Source organism: Neovison vison, chromosome 7, assembly GCF_020171115.1.
Source record: "Neovison vison isolate M4711 chromosome 7, ASM_NN_V1, whole genome shotgun sequence".
Classification (NCBI taxonomy): domain Eukaryota; kingdom Metazoa; phylum Chordata; class Mammalia; order Carnivora; family Mustelidae; genus Neogale; species Neogale vison.
The window spans coordinates 57160742-57177041 of record NC_058097.1 but is presented as its reverse complement, the minus strand read 5'-3'; positions in this window follow the sequence as shown (position 1 = coordinate 57177041).

Genomic DNA, 16300 nt, shown 5'->3' with positions numbered 1-16300 from the left:
ATATAACATATGAAATATGTGTTTATTGACTGCTTATGTTATCAGTAAGCCTTCCAGTCATCAGTAAGTTATTAGTAGCCAAGAGTTATAAGTGGATCTTGAACTGCTTGGTCGGGGGGGTAGTGTCCCCTAATTCTGTGTTGTTGAAAGGTCAGCTGTTACCTCTAGCAAAACAGACAAAACAACACAAAGAAAAAACCGAGTTGATATCCTTAATTACATTGTTCAAGGTCATTGCAAGCTCAGAGCCATGAAAATGTGTTTTCTTGTAACTGGACAGCTTCTTGTTTTCCTCCTTGGCTGCCTGAAAACTCAGAGTTCAGTTTTATGAGCAATTGTTATAAATTCCTGTACCCAGCTACAATGTTTTGAGGCACTTCTCCCCCAACCTGTGAATTTTTGATTTCTGCCTTTGGTCTGACATCAGCTTGTGTATTGTGTTACGTTGGACCTGGGGCTGAAGTAGGTGACTTCAAACAGTATGGCCATTGGGAGGCATTGTTGTAAAGTGGGAGTGGGTTTTCAGAGGCTTGCTGCATTACTGAGGCTGAAGTTCATTTAGTCCACTGGGGCTGGAATTCATCCAGTGGGACGTGAGTTCTGTGGCCAAATGAGGGAGATTTATCAATGGTCTTTAACAGGTTTCATCCAGGCCTGTCTCATTTCCCACCAGTCAATGTCTTTTCCCCATTTTATAGCCGGTCAGAGCCAGGGCAGCAGTGGCATTGAAATCGGCAGGCCCAGGGCGGGAACATGCATATTCTTTAGCTGTGTTTGTAGAGGGTGATGCAGATGGAGCCTCCTCCACTTGTCGAGGTGGTCTTCAGACCACTCTGGCTGGAAGATCGCTCTGGAGAGGCCACCCAGTGCAACCCTGTGCCAAGGCACCAAGTGGGACTGCAAGGCTGTCAACCCTCAGGTGAAACTTGAGGTGTTGGCAGTGCTTTGAAGCCAGAGAGAAGCTAGTAGAATAGGAGAGGTGCTGGGACTATCCACCTGCACTGTGGCTACCATTCTTGACAACAAGGAGAAGATGATCCGAGTGAGTGTCTGGGCGGCCAACTTGCAGGCGGCCCAGATTGACACGCAGCTGCAGTCTGGTGATGGACAACGTGGAGTGGGTGGCGAGGCTGTGGGCACGACTGCGGCAGTTGTGTGCAGGTAGCCCGCCCTGCTGCAAAGAGTGATCTGGGAGGGCGGCTGCACACCCTGGCTGTTGTTCAGCATGGATGAGACTGGACTTCTCTGGAAGCAGCTGCCTGCCAGGATGCTTCTTTCTCTGGAGAAGTCAGCCGGAATGCAAAGCTGCCCGAGCTCTGATGCTGCTGCTTGGTGGCAATGTGGCTGGCAACTTCCAGCCGAAGCCGCTGCTGGTGTACCCCTCAGAGAACCTGCATGCCCTCAAGGGTTGCCCCAAGCCCAACCTGCCAGTGGCATGGCGCTCACACAAGGGAGTCTGGGTGACCATGAGCCTCTTCCAAGAGTGGTTTGTGCACTTCTGGCCAGCCATGGAGAGGTACTGTGCCCAGTACGGCCTCCCGCGCAAAGCACTGCTCATCCTGGACAGTGCCCCTGGCCACCCTGGGAGCCTGGACGACCTTTCAGAACACGTGCGTGTGGGGTACATGCCCAGGAAAACCAGGGCCCTTGTCCGGCCCATGAACCAGGACGCTGTTGCCACCTTCAAGGCCTGTTGCCTGCGCAGGGTCTTCCGCCTGTTGGTGTTGCGGGTGTGAGGCAGGGACCACCAGCACTCAGTGGTCCTTGACATCTGGCAAGAATAGAGCATTCTAGACACTGTCTACGACATCTCTGAGTCCTAGGAGTAGGTCCGCCAGCGACACTGGGTAGGCGAAGGAAGCCGCGGCCTGAGCGCATTGGCGGGATGCCGGCAAGCTGCACGGGGACGCTCTACCGCAGACCCTAAGGGACATCATGGCACTGGCTCACAGTATGGGTTTCAGACAGGTGACAGGCAGATGTGGTGGAGCTGCTGCAGAGCCCCAGCACAGACCTGTCCAGCAAGGAACTGATGGGACTGGAGCAGGAGCATACTGCTGGAGAGGAGGGCAAGGACATCTCACCTGTCTTCGGGCAGCTCATGGCCAGGCACTTGGCCGTGGTTTTGGCATGCTTGGATGCTGGCCTGCAGATCATCAGTGACCGTGACCCCAACCTGGAGTGCAGCCTCAGAGTCTACATCACCAGCTGCTATTGAGAGCTTTTTAAGGAGAAGAGAGGCCCCAAGTGGTGGTGGTGGGGGCGGTGGTTGGGAGCTCCAGGGACTCAGCACTTGGGTGGGGAGAGGGCTTCCTGATGGCTCCCTTTGCTTGTATTGAAGTTGCAATAGCCTGAATTTTCCCATTTCATTATATTCCTCAAATGGTTTTTTGTCAGCAAATAATTTATTATTTCCAGTGAACTTCTCAAATACATGGCTTTAAAAGCCTTGATGAATTCTCAAGTGTGATATTTTTTTGTGTTCTGGGTCCTTTGGAGGAAAGTGTACCAAGTTTCTTAGTGGAAGTCCTTGAGGAAGCCAGGCCCCTGGGTGTTCCTGTACCTGTGCTCACTACAATGAGCTCTCCTTCTGTTGAGTGTGGGACTCTTAGAACTGTGTGGACATTCAGTGAGGAAAAGGGGTTTTGCTCGGCTTCTGGTCCTCTCATCTTTCTGCTGGGCTTAAGGCAGCAGAAAAGGCTGACCCCAGATGAGCCTTCAGAGAGACAATGATAGAGTAGTTTTAGGTGGGAGCAGTATCTGGCCACACACCTCCCAGCTCTGTTCCTCTGGGGCCTTAGATGCTAATTGTCACCCTGTCCTGTTCTCTGAAATAATGTGTCCCCACTGAGTGGCTGGGGAGAGAGAAGAGAGACTTCAGCCCATGGTGGATGAACTGGAGAGGCCGCATACCAGGCCTCGCAGCTCCTAACAAGGCGCATCCTCATGGCTGCAGATTTCTCTTGGGCAAAACTGGGTGCCAACTCTTCCTTCCTTCTTGTCTCATCCCCTGCTCTCTCTGCCTTGTACCCCCTCTGTTTACTCATTTCTATTTGACTTCTGCCATGCCTCTTTGACTTTCAGAAGAAAGTGGCTTATGTGGGCATGGCTTATTCCAGACAGTGGTGGCATTTTGGAGAAAAGGCCCCAGATTCTGTGAGGGAAGACTGGGGGCCACCCAGTGCCCTGCAGAAGGCAGCCTTTGGGAATGTGTCCTGTTTGGGTAAGGATGTGGATTTGGGGGAGTGGGTTGGCCTAATTCCAGATACACAGCCCCTCAGGTGAGTGGTCTGTTTCCAGCCATGGATTCCTCTGCAGAAAGGCCTTACCTGAGCCTACCCTCTTTCTGCAGGAGTGGGGAGAGGGAGGGCTAGCCTAGGAGATCTGTTAGTGTTTAAATTTGGCCCAAAGGTTTTACTCTGGAACCCAGATGCCCACACATCTCCCATCTGCCTACTGTACACACCTGTGCACACCTGACTGACGTATTCCCAGACGTGACCTCAAATTACAGGCAGGAAGTGAGTGCCACCTGCTGGCTGGACCTGTTGCACCTGAGGCAACTCTTCTGCCCCAGTGCTGAGGCCAGCTCTGGGTTCTCTTGGGAGTGGCCACCATGGGTGTATCTTGGGATCCCAGGCTTGCTGGGGAGCTTCTCCCATTTAGGTACCTACACCACTTAATGTAGAATACGAATCTGATGAGAGACTGACACTATTTTTTGTTTTATTTTTTAAAAGATTTTATTTATTTAACAGATCACAAGTAGGCAGAGGCAGGCAGAGAGGGGGAAGCAGCCTCCCCGCTGAGCAGAGAATTTGACACGGTAATGAATGGTGTGTTGAAAGGAACGTGGAGTGGATTAATGATTGTGACTGGGAAGCCCCATCTGAGCCAGAGCCTAGGCAGCATGGAGTGGGGCCACCAGGACATCCAGAACTTTGACTTGGTAGAGGGGACCAGTGCATGGACCTTGGGGCTGTACTTTGTCCCAGTGATGAAGAACAGAATTTTGTTTTGTTTTTAAAGATTTTATTATTTTTATATTTTAAAGATTTTATTTATTTATTTGACAGAGTGAGAGAGCAGCAGAGGGAGAGGGAGAAGCAGGCTCTCCACTGAGCAGGGAGCCTGAGGTGGGCTCCATCTCAGGACCCTGGGATCATGACCTGAGCCAAAGGCAGACACTTAACTGACTGGGCCACACAGGTGTCCCTAAAGATTTTATTTTATTTAAAGATTTTATTTATTTATTTGACTGAGAGAGAGATCACAAGTAGGCAGAGAGGCAAGCAGAGAGAGGTGTGTGTGTAGGGGGCGGGGAAGCAGGCTCCGGCAGAGCAGAGAGCCTGATGCGGGGCTCGATCCCAGGACCCTGAGTCCATGACCTTAGCTGAAGGCAGAGGCTTAACTCACTGAGCCACCAGGCACCCCTAAAGATTTTGGTTTTTTTTTTTAAAGATTTATTTATTTATTTATTTATCAGAGAGAGAGAGGGAGAGAGCGCGAGCACAGGCAGACAGAATGAAAGGCAGAGGCAGAGGGAGAAGCAGGCTCCCTGCTGAGCAAGGAGCCCGATGTGGGACTCGATCCCAGGACGCTGGGATCATGACCTGAGCCGAAGGCAGCCGCTTAACCAACTGAGCCACCCAGGCGTCCCAAGATTTTGTTTTTAAGTCCTCTTTACACTCAAAAGCGGGGCCTAAAGTCATATGCTTGAGATCAAGAGTTGCGTACTCCATTGACTGAGCCAGCCAAGCAGCCCAAGAACAGAATGTTTAATGAGAGCATCTGCAGCTCACCTTATGAGGGGATGTTTGAAGGGATGACATCACAGTGGGCCTGTGGACGTCCTTGCTGCCCCACAGGGCAATCAGCCAGCTGGAGTCAGAAGAGGATCTGGTGGAGCTGCCACAGAGTTTGAGTATGGGCAGGTCTGAGAAGGAGTGCAGTGGCCTCACTGTCTCATTGGTGGATGTGTGAAGAGCTGGAATGGCACACTGTGGTGTAGGCCCCACTGGCTGTGAGGAAGCCCATGTATGTGAGTCCTGCATGACATATGTGTTCTGTCTTCCGGCAGAGACTCTTGGACTATGAGAATGGTGACTTGGGTATCAAGAAGAGCCTTGTTGCTTCCCTCAGTACACTGCCATTCCCATTTAAGAACATGAAGTTGGACTCTAATCAAAGCACTTTCTGGTCCTGGCATTGGTGATGCCATCAGAATTTCCATCCTGGATTTAGACAGGGAAGGGTGAGGTCAGAAATATCCTGTGTGTGATCCTTTCCATCAAAGATGAGCAGTTTTATTGATCAGGCAATGGATTGGGAACTATTCAGTTTTTCATGAGGAGTCTGTTCACAGTGTATTTAGAGGCTTTGGTTTCCATCAAAGAGATTGCACCCGAGGAATAGTCCCTTGGTGAACTCTCATTGTCTCAAGACAATGTCGGTCACTGGCAGGCAGGGACACAGGCAGTGCATGTGTGAAGCAAAGTGTGGAATCAACAAGTGCCCCTGCCAGGGCCTTTCAGGTTCCTCTGTTTCTCCAAATATCATTTGGGTTTTTGTTCTGCTGTAATTAATGTCCAACTGCTGATGAGGTTCTCTGTAAGCCCTCTTCTCTGCAAATCAGAAAGTTCTGACATGAGGAGCCTGAAACCTGAGCCCCTGCCTCACTTTCCTTGCATTGCTCGACTGACCTCTATTGGGTTTATCTGTGGTTGGGAAATTTTATTGGGTCAGTTGACGTCAGTGTAAATGTTTTTGACAAATAACTGCTTTTATTTGTGTGTATTAGGTTCTGTCTAGGGCTTGTTTCATCAGGACACATTTGTGGGTTAGGGTTAGGAGGGACGGGAGAGGAGAGTGCCAGTGGGATCTGGCAAGCAATGACTATGGTGTTGGGATGAGGAGGAAGAGCCCAATTCCCAGCTTCACGGAGCAGCCTGTCCCTGGGATGTGGCATCCAGCTAGAGATGGACTATGGCTCTCTCAGGAGGGGACTCACATGGCTAGAGGCACAATGAATAGGGCAAGTGGCTCATGGAAAGGGTAAGCAGATCTCGGCTGCAGGGGTCCCTGGACTTGGCCTTTGCTATGAGCTCCTACTCAATCTCCCAGGCTCCTCTTCTCTCCTTCAAATATCCAGCCAGAAGAGAGAATTCTATGGAACTTCTGAGCCCATAGAAAGGTAGTGTAGGCCCAAAGGGAAGGCCCGAGTTTGGGGGAATCCCCATAAAGTCCATCAAAGTGAGGATGTTAATCTTCAGCCAGAACTGGAGGGAAGTGAGTACGTACCTGCCTAGCCCTGCTTTCAGCTGCCCATGTTGAGCACTTGGATCATGCCAGGAATCAGCAAGCATCTGTGCCTAGAGGAGCTATGGAAACCATCATTGTTTGAGGGGGGTGCTGGTATTATGGGGACATGGAGAGGATCTACCACCGAAGGCTTCCTGCAAAAGGGTGAGTGAGGCAGTGTAGGTTGAAAATGCAGGAGAGGACATGGTGAGCAAAGAAATTGCCTTGAATGAAGGCTCAGAAGGATAGACGCATCTTGCTGTCTCTTGAACTTTAGAAGCTTTCTAGTCTGTGAAGCAGACATGTTGAATTGGTGAGTCACAAGGCCATATAAAAAGGTAGGGGCTGGGTCATAAATAGTCATGAATTCCAAACCATGGTGTATCAGTTATCTTGTGTTGTGTAACAGATCACTCCAAGATTTAGTGGCCTAAGACAACACATCATTTCATAGTCTCTCTAGGTCAGGAATTTGGGAGTAGCTTGGCTTGGTGGTCCTGGCTAGGGGGTCTCACAATGTTTCAGTTAACATGTCAGTTGGGGTTTGTGTCATCTGAAGGATTAACTGGGGCTGGAGGATCCACTTCCAAGGTGGCACCTTCAACAAACTTGGCAAGTTTTAGTGCTGGTTTTTGGCAGGAGGGTCTCAGCTCTTTGCCACGTGGACCTCTGGAGGTGTTTGAATATCCATAAGACATGTTGTTTGGCTTTTTTTTTTTTTAAGAGTTTTTCATTTATTCGTTTGAGAGAGAGCAAGAGAGGAAGAGTGGGAGCGTGAGCCTGGGGAGGAGGGTCAGAGGGAGAGGGAGAAGCAGATTCCTTCCTGAGCAGTAGCCCAACATGGAGCTTGATCCCAGCACCCCAGGATCATGGCCTGGGCTTAACCAAATGAGCCACCCCAGTGCCCCTAGTGTTTGGCTTCTACCTTCTTGCTTTTTCAAAAATATCTGTTGGCATTCCAAGAAATGATTGGAAAATGCTAACACAGGCAAAGGTTTTCTTTGGTTGTTTAAGTTTTTATTTAAATTTGTTTAAGTTTTTATTAAATTCCAGTTAGGGGCGCCTGGGTGGCTCAGTCGGTTGAGTTTCTTGATTTCTCACAAGTCATGATCTCAGGGTCATGAAACCAAGCCCCATGTTGGGCTCTGCACTGAGTGTGGAGCCTGCTTAGGATTCTCTCTCTCCTCCTCCCTCTTGCCCTTGCCCCACCTCTGCCCCAAATTACTGTATTTTACTCCAGAAACCAATAATATGTTGTTGTTATGTTAACTACCTAAAATTTAAGGGGCACCTCGGTTGTTCAATAGGTTAAAGCCTCTGCCTTCAGCTCAGGTCATGATCCCTGGGTCCTGGGATTGAGCCCCACATTGGGCTCTCTGCTCAGTGGGGAGCCTGCTTCCCTTCCTTTCTCTCTGCCTGCCTCTCTGCCTACTTGAGATCTCTGTCAAATAAATAAATAAAATCTTTAAAAAATTTTAAATTAAAAAATACATTAACTTAAATATACATTGGAAGCCAATGAACATCTTTACTAAAATGGCAATTTGACCTAAATAAAACTAAATCTAAACTTCAAAAAAGTAACAAATTCCAGTTAGTTAACATACAGTGTAATATTAGTTATTAGTTTCAGATGTACAATATAGCAATTCAGTACTTCCATACAACACCCAGTGCTCATCATAAGTGTACTCCTTAATCCCTATCACCTATTAACCTACCTAACCCCACCTCCCTTCTGGTATTCATCAGTTCTCTATGGTTAAGAGTCTGGTTCTTGGATTGCCTCTCTTTCCCCCTACCCACCTTGCTCATTTGTTTTTTGTTTCTTAAATTGCACATATGAGTGAAATCATGTGGCATTTGTCTCTCTCTAACGGACTTAATTCACTTAGCATAATACTCTCTAGCTCCATCCATGTCATTGCAAATGACAAGATTTCATTCTTTTTGATGGCTGAGTAATATTACATTGTATCTGTATGCCACATCTTCTTTATCCATTCATCTGTCGATGGACACTTGAGCTGTTTGCATAATTTGGCTATTGTAGATAGTACTAAAATAAACATCAGGGTGATATATCCCTTTGGATTAGTATTTTTCTATTCTTTGAATAAATACATAGTATTGCAATTGCTGAATCTTAAGGTAGTTCTATTTTAACTTTCTGAGGAACCTCCATACTGTTTTCTAGAGTGGGTCCCTGTTGGAGCACAATGCTGTATCAGCCCAGGCAAATATAATACTATACCTGAAAACCTTTTCTTTCCCTGGGGTTTTTGACTGGAGGAAACATGCAAGATGGAGGTTTGAAGATGGATCCATTATAACGTAATATTCATTCAGCATGCCTGGGTGGCTCAGTTCGTTGAGTGATTTTTTTTTTCAAAGATTTTATTTATTTATTTGACAGAGAGATCACAAGTAGGCAGAGGCAGGCAGAGAGAGAGAGGAGGAAGCAGGCTCCCTGCTGAGCAGAGAGCCTGATGCGGGACTCGATCCCAGGACCCTGAGATCATGACCTGAGCCGAAGGCAGTGGCTTAACCCACTGAGCCACCCAGGCGCCCCGAGTGATTTTTTTTTTAAAGATTTATTTATTTATTTGAGAGAGCATGAGCAGGAGGGGCAGAGGGAGAGGGAGGGAGAGAGAGAGAGAAAAAGAGAGAGAGAGAGAGAATCCCAAGCAGACTTCCTGATGAGCACAGAGCTCAACACAGAGCGCCTGAGATCTCATGAGTCTGAGATCATGACCTGAGCCGAAATCAAGAGTCAGATGCTTAACTAACTGTGCCACCCAGGGGCCCCAAGCAAATGATATTCAATCATTAATCAGACAGTGGGGAGACTGGGCTGCTCTCCCTAAAGCCATTGGATATTTCTTTCCCAAGAGCAAAAGTTATAGGTTACAGGGAGGGGGAGATCGGCTCCTGTGAGTCACACTCTGGTTGGGGGTTGGGCCCTGTGATTGGGAAAAGGGGATGGCACAGACTTTGTAAGCATATGCTAGGCATCTGATAGTCCTTTAGAATTTAGTGAAGAAGGCTTAAACAGTTTTTTAACTTTTATATAAACTAATTCAGACCCAAGCTACAAGGTTGGAACTTTTTTTTTTTTAATTTTTTTTATTTTTTTAAGTACCGTCCTGTATAATTGCATCTGAATTCCTTCCTCTTCCCTCCTGTCCCCACCCTCGTGTTTGTATTTTGGGTTGGTTTACACTTGCACGTATTCAACTTTAAGTTTTTTCCTTTTATAGTTTTCTCCCCTCACCTCCAGAACCCTCTCCTTTTAAAATAAATCGCTGACAAGTGTGTTCCTGTGTTCTATCTTTCACTATCTCTTTCTCAAATAAATAAAATATTTTTTAGGGGTGTCTGGGTGGCTTAGTTGGTTAAACATCTGCCTTCAACTCAAGTCAGGTTCCCTGCTCAGCAGAGAGTCTGCTTCTCCATCTCTGTCTGCTCCTCCCACCCCCCCCACTTTTTCATGCTCTCTCTAAAAATAAATAAGTAAAATCTTAAAAAATATATTTTTTATTGGGTTAAAAATCTTTACTTCAGGGTGTGGGCTCCAAGATGGTGGAGGAATAGGAGACCTAAATTTCATCTGGTCCCAGGAGTTCAGCTAGATAGTTACCAAACCATTCTGAATACCTACAAACCCAACAGGAGATCGAAAGAAAGAATAGCAGCAACTCTGTGAACGGAAAAGCGGCCACTTTATGGAAGGTAGGAGAAATGAATCCAAGGCGATATATAGAAAGATAGACTTCAGGGAGTGGGTAGAGAGCCTCTGTTGGCAAGTGAGAGAGCAGCAGGACATGAAATCAGAACTTTCAGAAGTCTACCCTGTAGAGGGGCATTACTCCAGTGGCTAAGTGGGGTGGTGGTGGTGGTGGTGGTGGTAGGGGAAACCTCCTGGGGACAGTGTGGCCTCAGGATCCTTGCAGTTACCGAAAGACCAGGGGTACCTGGGTGTGGCAGACCTCCCATGTATTGGGGTGGGGAGGCCAGGTGCAAAGATGGAGCCAAGGAGTGGGCTCTCAGCTCGGGATTGTCATAAACCATGATCCATGGCACAGTGGGGCCACTGCTTTTCAAGCAGGGACCCCACAAGTGGCAGATCTGGGGAGACCTCCCCCTCCCCCCAAATCTTCTGGGTTTGGAGACTCCAAATGGGGTCGTGCACCAGATATAGAAACGCTTGGTCACAGGCTGGGTGAGTTCAGAGTGCAGCCAGAGACCAGGGAGACTGATTGCTTTTCTCTGAGGGCACACTGAGGAGTGGGACCCTGAGTTCTTGCTTCCTCCAGGCCAGATATTGGGAGGCCACCATTTCCATTCTTGTCCTCCAAATCTGTACAGAAGCTGTTCAGGGAACAAAAACTCCTGAGAACAAACCCGAGCAGATTACTTAGCCTGGCCTCTGACAAGGGTGGTGCAACTCCGCCTTGGGTGAAGACATATGAGAATCACTGCAACAGGGCCCTTCCCTAGAAGATCAGCAAGAACATCTAGTGAAGACCAATTTTACCAACCAATGATAACTGCAAGACATCAGTGCTAAGGGAATATAGCACATAAAATTCATGGCTTTCCCCACATGATTCTTCAGTCTTTCAAAATCAATTTTTAAAATTTTCTTTATTTTTTTTCTTCTATTTCTTCTTCTTCATATTCTTTTAAAAAATATTTTATTTATTTATTTGAGAGAGAGAGAATGAAAGAGAGAGAGAGAGAGATCAAGAGCATGAGAATGGAGAGGTCAGAGGGAGAGTAGACTCCTGACTGATCAGGGATCCCAATGTGGGACCCGATCCTGGGATTCCAGGATCATGACCCGAGCCAAAGGCAGTCACTCAACCATCTGAGCCACCCAGGCACCCTTGTTTTTTCTCCTCCTCCCCCTTCTCCCATCCTCCTCCTTCCCCCACATCGGGCTCTCTGCTCAGCAGGGAGCCTGTTTCCCCCTCTCTCTCTGCCTGCCTCTCTGCTTACTTGTGATTTCTCTCTCTGTGTGTCAAATAAATAGATAAAATTTAAAAAAAAATTTGGGATGCAGATTCTTCTAACAGACCAAAATATGCCCTAAATCTAGTGTATGGCTTTGTCTTATTCACATGCCTGATCATAATCTCCTTTAAAATTTTTTTTCTTCTTTCTTTTTTCTTTTCTTGTTTAAAAAAGAATTTATTTATTTATTTATTTGTTAGAGAGCACAAGCAGGCAGAATGGTAGGCAGAGGCAGAGAGAGAAGCAGGTTCCCTGCTAAGCAAGAAGCCCAATATGGGACTTGATCCTTGGACCCTGGGATCATGACCTGAGCCAAAGGCAGCAGCTTAACCAGCTGAGCCACCCAGGCACCCCCCCTTCTTTCTTTTTTTCAATCAATCAATCAACTTCTTATCAATTCCTTTTTAAGGGCCACCTGGGTGGCTCAGTTCGTTAGGTGTCTGTCTTTGGTTTGGGTTATGGTCTCTGGGTCGTTGTGCTCCCAGTTCATCATGGAGTCTGCTTTTCCTGCTCCCTCTGCCTCTCCCCCTGCTTGTGTACTCTTTCTATTTCTAATGAATGAATGGAACACTTAAAAAAATCAAATCTTGGGGCGCCTGGGTGGCTCAGTGGGTTAGGCCGCTGCCTTCGGCTCGGGTCATGATCCCAGGGTCCTGGGATCGAGTCCCGCATCGGGCTCTCTGCTCGGCGGGGAGCCTGCTTCCTCCTCTCTCTCTGTCTGCCTCTCTGCCTACTTGTGATCTCTCTCTGTCAAATAAATAAATAAAAAAGTCTTAAAAAAATCAAATCTTTAAAAGTTTCGCTTTTACAGTTATATTGCATCCCTTCATTGTAGTTACTCTTATTTTTGTATATATGTAAGTTTTTCTTTCTTTAAAATTTGGGACACAGTTTCCTCTAACAGACCAAAGTGTACTCAAAATCTAGTTGTGGCTCTGTTCTGTTCACCAGCCTGATCACATTTTTTTTCTCCCCCTCTCCCCATTTCAGGTCTCTTCTGATTTGTTTAGTGTATATTTTTCTGGAGTTGTTGTTACCCTTTAGCATTTTATTCTCTTGTTCACTTATTCTTCTATGAACAAAATGACAAAACAGAAAAACTAACCTAAAAAAAAAAAAAAAGAACAAGAGGCAATACCAACTGCCAGGGAGCTAATCAACATGGACATTAGTTAGATGTCAGAACTGGAGTTCAGAATGACGATTATAAAGATACTAGCTTGAAAAAAAAAACTTAGAAGATACTAGAGAATCATTTTCTGGAGAAATAAAATCTAAACAAGTTGAAATTAAAAAGGCTATTAATGAGGTTCAATAAAAAATGGAGTATCTAACTTCTAGGATAAATGAGGCAGAAGAGAGACTTAGTGATATAGAAGACCAAATGATGGAGAATAAAGAAGCTGAGAAAAAGAGAGATAAATGACTATTGGATCACAAGGGGGAGAATTCAAGAGATAATTGACACCATAAAGTGAAACAATATTAGAATAATTGGGATCCCAGGAGAAGAAAGAGAGAGAGGGGCAGAAGGTATATTGGAGCAGATTATAGTGGAGAACTTCCCTAATTTGGGAGAAGGAAACAGGCATCAAAGTCCAGGTAGCACAAGGAACCCCCATCAAAGTCAATAAAAATAGGTCAATACCCCGACATCTAGTAGTAAAACTTACAAATCTCAGAGACAAAGAGAAAATCCTGAAAGCAGCTCAGGACAAGAGGTCTGTAACCTACAATGGTAGAAACATTAGACTGGCAGAAGACCTATCCACAGAGACTTGGCAGGCCAGAAAAGACTGGTATGATATAGTCAGGGTACTAAATGAGAAAAATATGCATCCAAGAATATACCCAGCTAGGATGTCATTCAAAATAGAAGGAGAGATAAAAAGCTTCCAGTACTAACAGAAACTAAAAGAATTTGTGATCACTAAACCAGCCCTACAAGAAATATCGAAAGCGGTCCTCTAAGCAAAGAGAGAGCCTAAAAGTGAGGCAGACCAGGAAGGAATAGAGACAATATACAGTAACAGTGACCTTACAGGCAATACAGTGGCACTAAATATCTTTCAATAGTTACCCTGAATGTAAATGGGCTAAATGCCTCAGTCAAAAGACACAAGGTATCAGATTGGATAAAAGAAAGAGGACCCATCAATATGCTGGCTGCAAGAGACTGATTTTAGGCCCAAAGATACTTCCATATTTAAAATAAGGAGGTGGAGGGACGCCTGGGTGGCGCAGTTGGTTGGACGACTGCCTTCGGCTCAGGGCGTGATCCTGGAAGTCCCGGGATCGAGTCCCACATCAGGCTCCCAGCTCCATGGGGAGTCTGCTTCGCTCTCTGACCTTCTCCTCGCTCATGCTCTCTCTCACTGTCTCTCTCAAATAAATAAATAAAATAAAAAAAAATAAATAAAATAAGGAGGTGGAAAACAATTTACCATGCTAATGGACATCCAAAGAAAGCTGGGGGTGGCAATTCTTATATCAGACAAATTCGGTTTTAAACCAAAGACTATAATAAGAGATGAGGAAAGACATTATCATACTTAAAGGGTCTTACCAACAAGAGCATCTAACAATTGTAAATATTTATGCCCCTAACATGGGAGCAGCCAATTAATAACAAAATATGAGAAACATATTGACAATAATACAATAATAATAGGGAATGTTTCTCACCCCACTCACTGAAATGGACAGGTCACTTAAGCAAAAGATCAACAAAGAAATAAGGACATTAAATGACAGACTGGGTCAGATGAACTTCATAGATATATTCAGAACATTCTACCCCAAAGCAACAGAATACACATTCTTCTCTAGTGCACATGGAACTTTCTCCAGAATAGATCATATTCTGGGTCACAAATCAGGTCTCAACTGATACCAAAAGACTGAGATCATTCCCTGCATATTTTTGAGCCACAGTGCTTTGAAACTGGAACTCAAAAACAGGAAGAAATTTGGAAGGAACTCAAGCACTTGGAGGTTAAAGAGCATCCTATTAAAGAATGAATGGGTCAATCAGAAAATTAAAGAAGAACTTAAACAATTCATGCAAACTAATGAAAAGGAATACACATGGTTCAAAACCTATGGGATGCAGCAAAGGTGGTCCTAAGAGGGACGTATATAGCAATAAATCCCCTCTCAAAAAATTAGAAGAATCCCAAATATTCAAGCTAACTCTACACCTGACCTAGAAAAAGAACAGTAAATAAAGCCTAAACCAAGGAGGAAAAGAGAAACAATAAAGATTAGAGCAGAAATTAATGAAATAGAAACCAAAAGAATAGTGGAACAGATAAATGAAACTAAAAGCTGGTTCTTTGAAATAATAAGAATGATAAACCTGTAGCCAGACTTAGAGGACCCAAATAAATAAAATCATGAATGAAAGAGGAGAGATCACAACCAACACCAAAGAAATATAAACAATTATAAGAACGTATTATTAGCCAACAAATTAGGCAATCTGGAAATAATGGATGCATTTCCAGGAACTTATCTGCTACCAAGACTGAAGCAGGAAGAGGTAGAAAATCTGAACAGACCAATTACCAGCAAGGATATTTGAAGCAGTAATCAAAAATCTCCCAACTGGGGCGCCTGGGTGGCTCAGTGGGTTAAGCCTCTGCCTTTGGCTCAGGTCATGATCCTGGGATCCTGGGATCAAGCCTGCATCAGGCTCTCTGCTCCGCGGGGAACCTGCTTCCCTTCCTCTCTCTCTGCCTGCCTCTCTGCCTACTTGTCATCTCTCTCTGTCAAATAAATAAATAAAAATCTTTAAAAAAAAATCTCCCAACAAACAAGAGCCCAGTGCCAGGTGGCTTCCCAGGGGAATGCTACCAAACATTTAAAGAGGAATTAATAATATTTATTCTTATGAAAGTGTTCAAAAAAAAAAAAGAAACAGAACTTCCAAACTCATTTTATGAGGCCAGCATTACCTTGATCCCAAAATCAGACAGACCTCACCAAAAAGAATTATTGACCAATATCCCTGATGAACATAGATGCCAAAGTTCTCATAAAAAACTAGCCAATAGGATCCAACAGTACTTTAAAAGAATCACTCACCACAGCCAGGTGGGATTTATTCCTGGGGTTCAAGGGTGGTTCAACATTCAGAAATCAATCAATGTGACAGAGCACATTAATAAAGAAAAGACAAGAACCATGTGATCCTCTCATACCGCAACATCATAAGAGGAATCTATGAAAAACAGACAGCATATATCATTTTCAGTGGGGGAAAAACTGAGAGTTTTTCCTTAAGGTCAGGAACATGCCAGGGATGTCCACTCTCACCATAATTGTTCAACATAGTACTTGAAGTCCTTGCCTCAACAATCAGACAATGAAGAGAAATAAAAGGCACCTGAATCAAAATGGAAGTCAAACTCTCTCTTTTCAGATGACATGATACTTTATGTAGGGAAACCTGACAATCACTGCCTCAGTCAGGTGACCAAAGTGAAAACAGACAGTAACAAGTGGCCTCCAGAACATGTTCCCTTCATCTAAGGTGATGACAGAGCCCTTCACTTCCTTGATCTGCTTTCTCAAAACCCACAGTCCCACATGAAAAATGACAATAACTGTACATTCAGAAAACTCGGGATAATTTGAAAATTATTATTTCATGAAAAAGATGTAGGATGATCCAGACTAAAGATACTGGAGATAGGTCCAAAGATAGGGAGGAGAAATATAATAAGAAAATCAATATAAAATACATAGATAGGGACGCCTGGGTGGCTCAGTTGGTTAAGCAGCTGCCTTCAGCTCAGGTCATAATCCTAGCATCCTGGGATCGAGTCCCACATCGGGCTCCTTGCTCGGCGGGGAGCCTGCTTCTCCCTCTACATCTGCCTGCCATTCTGTCTGCCTGTGCTCACTCTCTCCCTCTCTCTCTCTGATAAATAAATAAAATCTTTAAAAAAATACATACATAAAAACATACACACACAGTGAA